Source organism: Gossypium arboreum, chromosome 13 (assembly GCF_025698485.1).
Source record: "Gossypium arboreum isolate Shixiya-1 chromosome 13, ASM2569848v2, whole genome shotgun sequence".
Taxonomy (NCBI): Eukaryota; Viridiplantae; Streptophyta; class Magnoliopsida; order Malvales; family Malvaceae; genus Gossypium; species Gossypium arboreum.
The window spans coordinates 55,506,438-55,516,552 of NC_069082.1; the positions used below are offsets into that span (position 1 = coordinate 55,506,438).

Here is a 10,115-nt window from a genome sequence, read left to right on the forward strand (position 1 = left end):
AAATTTCCAACTTGTTATAAACACATTTTCACATATCTCAGTAATACATGTAACTTTATTTCATGCGAATATTAGCTAAACATAAGTGAATTTATCATAACTCAAACTTTCATTTCTTTTTCTCAAATTACCCTTAATGTTTTATCAAATTCCCATATTTAGTCTTAATCACTTGCCAATATTTATCAAATTGGAGAACGCCTTATGGTTTTGAGTACATCGCTACTTGATGCCATAGTTCAACTATGGTCTTGTACTAGCTCTCATCCATCTGTGTTGATGCCGTGTCCCGCATGTGTCTTACATCGACACATGTAACCGTCTTGATGCATGTCCTGCACATGTCTTACACTAGCACATCTCGTAGTCGACGCATGTCCCGATATGTCCGACATCGCTAACATCTCGAGGCCGATGCATGTCCTGCATATGTCTTACAAAGGCTCTCATATCGTGGGTGATGCATGTCCCGCACATGACTTACACTAACCCTCGCCTCAATGATGATGCCATGTCCCATACATGGTCTTACACCGCACACAAATCTCATGTATTGCCATGGTCCAACCATGGTCTTTTCCACAATTCATTAGTGAACGATCGTACTCATTCCTGCGCTCCACCCAATTTGATCTTTCATTACAACTTTCATGCTATTGTGACATTTATGATTCTGTAACTGAGATTATAAAGCATAACATTATTGCATATTGACTTCATCAATCTAGACATAAATGTCAACCTCATGTATATACTGATTATTAATCATGCAATAAAAGTATTCATACATGTATTCTGTCATTTCAAGCAAATTTCTTTCTTTTCCTAAACACTTGGCCAAATCAAGTTGGACATTTAATATCTTATGAATACTAACATGCATAAAAGCGCTTTTCACAACTTAACTGTGTTTTACTCCACTATTTCACATTCTTTATCTCAAGAGTATCACATAATGAAAACTAGTTCATATAAAAAAATCATGGATTTCTTTTCATACCTTTCCAAATTTTCAGCATATCATAAGCATTATTCAATAATCTCAACTTTACTCTTATCTCTATCAAGATTTGCTCGGTTGGAACTCATTCCTGTCTTAATCAACAGTTTTGTTAGGGCCGAGAGATATCACACTATCACGAGTAATACTATGGCATGTATAACTAGACTCTCTTACGCTAGGTTAGTCCGAGAACCGACTAAACCATGCTCTGATACCACTAAATGTAACACCCCTCGCCCGCATCCGACGCCGGGACGGGGTTCGAGGTGCTACCTGACTTTTACTAACACTTCCATACTAAACAGGGCCATGAAATCTCAAATAATTAAAAACTTTTCTTTTCACATGCAATTTGTCCCTTATGCGAGCTTACGAGGCCCAATACATGCATTCGGGCGGTTCGAACCCAATCGAGAACTCATGAAAACTTAGAAAATCTCTTGCGTTAAGGCTTCACATCACCCATGTGCTCAGTGCCGTGTGGCCGAAATAGTCTAATTATCAAGCCTTTTGTCACTCTCACACCACATGCATAGATACATACTTATCCAATAACATACAACGTGGCATAAATGAGCTCTTAAACATCTACAAACATGTTATGCTCGAGTTATTTTCTTATGTAATAAATATTATAGAATTTGCCCATATCATTACCACATACTAGACATAACTATCATTACATCACAAACCATTCATGAAGCATTATTAACTATTTACCAATCACTTAATCCTGCATTAGTTACTAGCTCATCAATGAATCTCAATTCAATCTCTAGGCATACATGTTGTAAGCCACATCACAAGAGATAATAACATACATGCATAAGAATAATCATATGGGCCCATAATGTCATTAGCCGACATAGGCCAATTTACATGACTACTACTACCTTAATAACAAGCCAATGCCTTTGGCTAAATCATAATATTACATACTCACATTAAAACCCTATACATGCCATAGACTCGAATCACTTGAGTTTACTTACTCCGATAACGTTAACTCGATAGGGTGATAATATCTCTGATGGCCTCCAACCCGAGCTAAGCTGGAAACTCTAGAAAACATGGGAAAGAAGGGGGGGTAAGCTTTCGCTTAGTAAGTTCATATGAAAACAATTAGCAACTCATTAACTTGTTTTATCAATGTTTACAACATATGTTCAAGTTCACTACAAGCTGTCCTTCTGAGCAACGATCACTAAATTATTTATATCTGGAGCTACGAAACTCCGAATTAAGTTCCGTTAATTTTCCCTGAAACTAGACTTATTTTCCTTTCTTCCATAAAATTTCCAGAATTTTTTGTTAAGTCAAATAGTACAGTTTATTAGTTAAAGTATCCCCTGTTTCAGGGTATGACCACTCTGACCCCTGTGCACTACAAACAGAATTTCTCCCTGTACAAAATTCCAACGACCATGTCGTTTATTTCCTATAAAAATAGACTCAATAAGGAATCCATTCATATAAGGTATGACTCTTAATAATTTTTGTACAATTTTTGGTGAATTTCTAAAGTCAGAACAGGGGATCTCGAATTCATTCAGACCCTATTTCACAAGAATTCAAATATCACACAATATGGAATTCTTTTCTTCCCTGTTTCTTTCATGTGAAAATAGACTCATTAAGCTTTAATCCCATATTTTATCCTGCCTCTAACTCATTTTCCACTATTTTTAGTGTATTTTTAAAGTTACACTACTACAGTAACTCAAATCTGTCAAGGCTAAATTACTCATCCATGATCATTGTTCACAAAATTAATACAACATCGTTTGTATAATCATCACCGAGACATTCATATCACATTTTCATTTACCATCTTACCATATTGTTGTTATGTCGAGTTTTCAACCCGAGGGTTAAGTACATACCTGTTCAAAGTATTCATTTTACAACATTTACCAATACGTCCCTTTCATCTCGAGTATTCCTCCATTTGAGTAGAATTTTACCCGTTGAACACATTGGAATATAATTCGGATACATGGAAAGTTTGCACATAAGTGCCACATATGTAGCCAAGCTACCATGTAACCCGCCCATAAGTGAACTCGGACTCAACTCAACGAGCTCGGGCGTCAGATCCATAAGTGAACTCGGACTCAACTCAACGAGCTCGGATGCCTAGTTACATCTCACGAACTCGGACTCAACTCAACGAGTTCGAACATTCGCATCCATAAGTGAACTCGGACTCAACTCGACGAGTTCGGATGCTCAACCATCCTAGTGACATGTCACTTGTATCCTAATCTATTCCTAAGGTTCAAACGGGATTTTCCTCGAACACATATCCTTGCCATCTTCCGTAAAATACCGAAACCAATACTCGGTAGCACTTTATATTTAATGATAATACACATATCTTGCATTTTATTCAAAATAACCACAAAGCATATATTTCATGATAAAATCAGCATATCATATATTTAACATCAATAACTTAATTATAACAATTATGCTACATTATTTACACATGAACTTACCTTGATACCACAAAGGTGAAAAGGACATACTCGTCCATAAATCGATTTCTTTCCGTTCTAGGTCCAAGTCTCAATTTTCATCATCTATATAAGCCATAGAAGCTTGGCTGAATGGAGCTCATCCATGGCTGCCATTTTCAGTTCTTTCCCACGGTTGAAGAAGAAAGAATGAAAAAAATGATAGCTTTATCATTTGTCTAATATATTTTAATTAATTTACAAAATTACCCTTTTATTTCAACCAAATTTCAAAAATACCAAACAAATATCCATTCACTAACTTATTAAAGGAATAATTGTCACATAAGGACTTTCAATTTAAAACTCATAACAATTAGGCACCTCATATATAAAGAACTCAACTTTTGCACTTTTTACAATTTAGTCCTTTTGACTAAATTGAGTGCTCAAACGTCAAAATTTTCGAATGAAATTTTTACAAAATATTTTCATAAATTTATAGACTATAAAATATAATAAAATAAATTTTTTCGTCAGTTTGTGGTCCCGAAACCACTGTTCCGACTAGACCCAAAATCGGGCTATTACAGCGAAGGTATTATTTGTCCAATGTGGTGTCGACATTGAGGGTCGAAAAGTGGATTCGTAAGAGTTGTGAGGCTTATTTGGCATTTGTAAGTCAATCGGAGACTGAGGGACTGACGGTGGATAAGGTTAGAACCGTTAAGGAATTCCAAGATGTTTTTCCAAAGGAGCTTCTAGGATTGCCTCCAAACTGAGAAGTCGAGTTTAAAATCGACTTGCTGCCTGGAACGGCGCCAGTGTCCATCGCACCGTATAGGATGGCACCGAAGGAGTTAGTGGAGCTAAAAGCTCAAATTCAAGAATTGTTGGATAGAGGTTTATTAGGCCAAGTGTGTTTCCATAGGGAGCACCGGTGCTATTCGTAAAAAAGAAGGATGGGACGATGCGCATGTGTATTGATTATCGTTAGTTGAACAAACTGACGATTAAGAATAAGTACCCTCTGCCAAGAATTGATGATCTGTTCGACCAACTTAGAGGAGCTTCTGTATTTTCCAAGATCAATCTTCGATCTGGATATCATCAGTTAAGGGTCAAAGAGGTAGATATTTATAAGACGACATTCAGGACTCGGTATGGTCATTACGAGTTTCTGGTTATGCCATTTGGACTGACAAATGCTCCTACAGCATTTATGGATCTGATGAATCGTGTGTTCCAACCATTTTTGGATTGGTTCGTAGTCGTCTTTATTGACGATATTCTGGTATATTTTGAAACTGAAGCGAAACATGATGAGCATCTCTGCATTGTGCTACAGGTGTTGAGGGAGAATGAGCTTTATGCGAAATTCAGCAAGTGTGAATTCTGGTTGAGGGAGGTAACCTTCTTAGGACATGTTGTCTCTGCCGAGGGGATTAAGGTGGACCCTCGAAAGATTGAAGGAATTTTGAAATGGAAGCCACTTAGGACGGTGTTGGAAATTCAGAGTTTCCTATGGTTGGCAGGATACTACAGAAGGTTTGTAGAAGGTTTTTCTGTGATGGCAGCACCTTTGACGAAATCCATAAGGAAAGGAGTACCGTTTGTTTGGACTGAGAAGTAGCAAGAAGCTTTTGAGAAGTTGAAGAAAGTTCTGACTGAAGCACCCGTATTAATTCAGCCAGAGTCTGGGAAGGATTTTGCTGTGTACAGTGATGCATCACACGTAGGTTTGGGTTGTGTGTTGATGCAAGAAGGTAAGGTGGTTGCTTACGCATCACGACAACTAAAGCCTCATGAAGTAAACTATCCTACGCACGATTTGGAATTGGCAGCAGTAATCTTTGCACTTAAGATTTGGAGACATTACTTGTATGGAGAGAGGTGTGTTATATACACAGACCATAAGAGTCTTAAGTATTTGCCGACTCAGAAGGAGCTGAACCTTAGGCAAAGGAGATGGATAGAGTTGCTTAAGGATTATGATTGCTCGATTGAGTACAGTCGATGCTCTAAGTCATCGAGTTGTATCCGATCTGAGAGTAATGTTTGCTCGTCTGAGTCTGTATGATGATGGGAGTTGTTGGCTGAGTTGCAAGTAAGGCCAACCTGAGTGGATCAGATTAAGGAAAAGCAGTTGAAGGATGAGTCTTTGGTTGCTCATTTCCAGCAAGTTAAGAAAGGGGAAACCTCTGAGTTTGGGTTGAATAGTGAAGGAGTTCTGTGTTTCCAAGTAAGAATTTGTGTTCCGAGGGACTCTAACTTGAGGCAGTCAACTTTGAAGGAAGCTCATGGGGGACTTTGTGCTATGCATCTTGGAGGGAGTAAGTTATATCACGACTTGCGAGAATTGTATTGATGGCCTGGGCTTAAACGAGAGGTAACAGAGTTTGTGGGAAAATGTCTGACATGTCAGCAAGTGAAGGCTGAGCATCAATTACCTTCTGGACTTTTGCAACCAGTAAAGATACCACTTTGGAAGTGGGAGAAGGTAACCATGGACTTTGTGAGTGGACTACCCTTGACGCTATCAAAGAAAGACTCGGTTTGGGTGATTGTGGATAGGTTGACCAAATCGGCTCATTTCATTCCTGTTCACACTGACTTCTCACTTCAAAAGTTAGCTAAGTTGTAAGTGATGGAGATCGTTCGACTTCATGGTGTTCCAGTTTCAATTATTTCTGACTAGGATCCTAGATTCACATCTCGATTTTTGCAGAAGTTGCATGAAGTGTTGGGGACGAGATTGAACTTTAGTATGGCTTTCCATCCCCAGACTGATGGTCAGTCGGAAAGGGTTATTTAGATTTTGGAAGACATGTTGAGGGGATGTGTTATTGATTTCCGAGGTAGTTGGGAGGACTACTTGTCATTGGCAGAGTTTGCATACAACAATAGTTATTAGGCGAGTATTCAAATGGCACCGTATGAGGCACTATATGGACGAAGGTGTCGTACCCCTAGTTGTTGGACTGAATTAGGGGAACGACAGGTTCTTGGACCAGAGTTGGTAGCTGATACTGAAGATAAGGTCAAAGTAATTAGAGATCGGTTAAAAGAAGCATCCGATGGCAAAAGTCGTATGCGGATTTGAAGCGTAAGGAGATAGAGTACTCAGTAGGTGATATGGTCTTTTTGAAGGTTTCTCCTTGGAAGAAAATTTTAAGGTTTGGTAAGAAGGGCAAGTTGAGTCCGCGGTTCATTGGGCCTTATCGGGTTTTGAAACGAGTAGGCCTGGTGGCTTATCAATTGGAATTACCACCAGAGTTAGACAGGATCCATGATGTTTTCCACGTCTCTATGTTAAGGCATTATCGTTCTGACCCTACTCATGTCGTGCCGGTTATAGAGATTGAGGTGCAGTCTGATTTGACTTTCGAGGAAGAGCCTGTGCAGATATTGGACTTAGATGTCAAGGTGTTAAGAAGGAAATCTGTTCCTTCAGTAAAGGTGCTTTGGCGTAATCATGGTAGAGAGGAAGCTACTTGGGAGCCAGAAGAGGCGATGCGTCAACAATACCCTCATCTGTTCGGATCAGGTAAATTTCGAGGACGAAATTCTTAAAGGAGGGTAGAGTTGTAACGCCACAATTTTCAAGATTTTCGAGATTTCTGAGAATTTTAGGGAATTGTAGGATTTCTATGTTTTGATTGCTGGATGTAAGTCTAAGTATGTTAGTGGGCCTTTAGAAGGCCCAAGTCTAAGTTAAAAACTGCCAGATTTAACTAATCTTAATTCCACAAGAAAAAGGGGTTCTGGTAATTTGGGCTTTTAAGAATTTAATAGGTAAAATAAATCACAAGGAAGTATGTGGCAAGGTGGCATGTGGCGCCACTGGGAAGGCTATAAAAGTGGCGTGTGGATAGTTAGGGGGAACTGAGGTTCAAGTCACAATAAGAGCATATTAAGGGGATTATTTTTATGAATAGGAATAGTAAGTAATGGAACTCAAGTAAAAGTCTGTCAGGAGGTGTTTGAGCTGCTCAGGAGATTGACTAAGGAGGGGATAAGGGAGAAGATTTAGGAGCTGATTAGGGAGAGCAGTGTTGGCCGAATGGTGGACTCTTGAGGAGCAAGAGTTGGCCGACCAAGGGTCTCTAGTATATGGTTTTGGCCTAGGTCTTTGAAGGGGGAAATTTCGGCATTTGGGATGAGTGGTGCCATCCCTAGCAATTCCTTTTCCTTCTATTTCACATTCATTTTCTTTAGTTTGCTGAAATAGATTTGGCTTAGGGTTTTTTACTCTCTTTTTGCTAATAGCCGAACCTAGAAGCCTCATTGTGTCGTTTTCTCCATAGCCGAATACTACCTCTCATCTTTTTCCTTCTTCTTCCATCTTTTCTTTTCCATAATCTAACCTATACCCTTCTTCCTCTGTCTCATCCTTTATTTTTCCATCTTTAATTTTCCTCAATAGCTGAATCTTGTGGTAGCCGAACTTTCCTTCTCTTACTTCTTTAAAAACTGAAACCTACATACCGGTGGTGAAGGAGGCCGAATCTTTGGTTGTTTGAATCTGCTTCTTCTTGTGACTGCGGTGGATTGGAGATAAAAATCATAGATAGGAACATTCTTCTGAACCGATCGACGTTAGCGGTAGTGTGGACAAGGGGATATACAGCAAAGGGCTTGAGGACTTATTCGGTTGGCTCTCCAAATCTAACCCATATTTCGGCAAAAGGCAGTTCGTGTGTGGATCTCGCCAACGTACCGTCATAAATCAGGTGTGTAATTGACACCCTCTCATAGACTAGATCGGTAAAAGCCGAAAAGCCGAAATGCCGAAAAGCTGATATTTTGTGAACTTGCGAGTGTGCGAATGCTCATGAGATAGATCATTAACATATTTGGTAATCTTAAGTGGTAAGATTGCAGAGTGCATGATTTCACGCATTCTGATATTTTTGGGCTTACTGGGCCATAATCAGGTTAATGGGCCAACGAGCCCAATGTGGTAAGAATGCTCGGTAAACGTCTCTGTTAATACGTTATTGGCTGTAATATGCATGAAAACCCTAAAATAGTTAATTTACTAGAATACCCCTAAATATGGAATTTTACCATTTTACCCCTAGGTGTAAAATTACCGTTATACCCTTAGGGTTAATTGTGACTGAAATGCATGATATTCTGATACTGTATGATGTATGCCATGACATGTATATCTGTTGCATGGGATGGGTTATATTGATGGAGGAAGTATTCTGGTGGCTCTGCCACAAATATCTGCTTCGGTGGCTCGCCACAATATTCAGATCTGTGACGCCACAATGTCTGTTCTGGCAGCCATGCTACAAATTCTGTGGCTTGTAGTGGATGGGTGGGTAGAGTAGTCTCCCCACCTGGCGTAAGGTTGGATTTGGGTTGGGTTCTGCATACATGAAATATTTGTTCTGCATCTGTTATGAGCCTCCGGGCTTGTTCTGAATTGCTAAGGCCCAGTTTAATCTGTTTCTGTGGTTGAGTTGATTTGGACTATGGTTGGGTTAGTTTACACACTGAGTTCCCAAGCTCATCCCTTATTTCCATCCATGCAGGTAATCCCCAACCATAGTGGGCTTGGAGCTGGGAGGGATTCGGAGTGGCCATACATTCTGCAAATTTTGGTTTTCTTTTGGGGAATTGAACATCTTTTCATTTACTTTTATGATTTGGGTTTTAAGTTGTAATAAGGCCGCTTTAATTATTTAAATTGTTTAATATGTTTTACTTAGAATATATATTAATCGCTGAAACTGATTAGCTTTAGGGCGCGTTTTTTTTTCAAAACGGTAATTGATTTCAAAATATCTCAACAACAAGCAAAACTTCCGCAACGAAAATGTTTTTCAAAACTTAATCACTTTTCTCAAAATGAACTTAATCGAATTGGATTCCTAAGAATATACACGAAGTTAAGGTGTGGCAATAGTGGTGTGCATGTCTAGGATTGGATCCTAAGAGAGCTTGGTACTTAAGCAGTCCGCTGGACTCACCTCCTCTTCTTCGGTTTCCTACCTGGTGCTCAGCTTCCATTCACCTTAACCTATGATGAAATTATCTTTTAAACGCTAAGTAAGTTTTCTAGATTAAAAATATAAAATGTTTTTAATGCTTCGATGTGGCACGTTGGATTCGGTCATAACGTCTAGGCCGGGTTTGGGGTGTTACATATCTCTTATAGTTCAATTAACCATGATTCACATATATATATATCATATCTCATTCTCACTGCAAGTCATTCTTATATCAAATTTTGACAAAGGTACATGTACTTACCTTTCATTCTCAAACATGGTATACAATTCAAAAGTACCTGAATCGAATACACACTCACATAGTCATCCATTTTCTCAAAATTCCCATTGAACCATTTGAAATCAATATTAATACTCAGATAGCTTGAAAAGCTCATACAATGCCAACATCACAGACGTGGTATTACATGTAATCAAATATCGATGCCACTATCCTAGACAGGGTCTTACATGAAAACAAATACGATGTCGATGTCCCAAACATGGTCTTACATGTAAATCATAAGTCGATGCCAGTGTCCCAGATGTGGTCTTACATGAAATCACATATCGGAAATCCTATGTCATGACATATATATCTTAACTATTCCTATGGTTCGTACGGGGCTTTTCGGACATCATCACATTATT

The 10,115-nt window shown here is 38.9% G+C and overlaps 1 long non-coding RNA gene across 1 annotated transcript; it reads right to left on the minus strand.

Moving 5' to 3' along the window:
- Nucleotides 1-1,708: 1,708 nt before the first annotated feature.
- On the minus strand, nucleotides 1,709-3,681 carry LOC128286543 (uncharacterized). The gene is made up of 2 exons (XR_008277148.1): nucleotides 3,502-3,681; nucleotides 1,709-2,064 (listed from the first exon to the last, which is right to left on the minus strand). It is a non-coding gene; the product is annotated as an uncharacterized LOC128286543 (long non-coding RNA).
- Nucleotides 3,682-10,115: the final 6,434 nt, after the last annotated feature.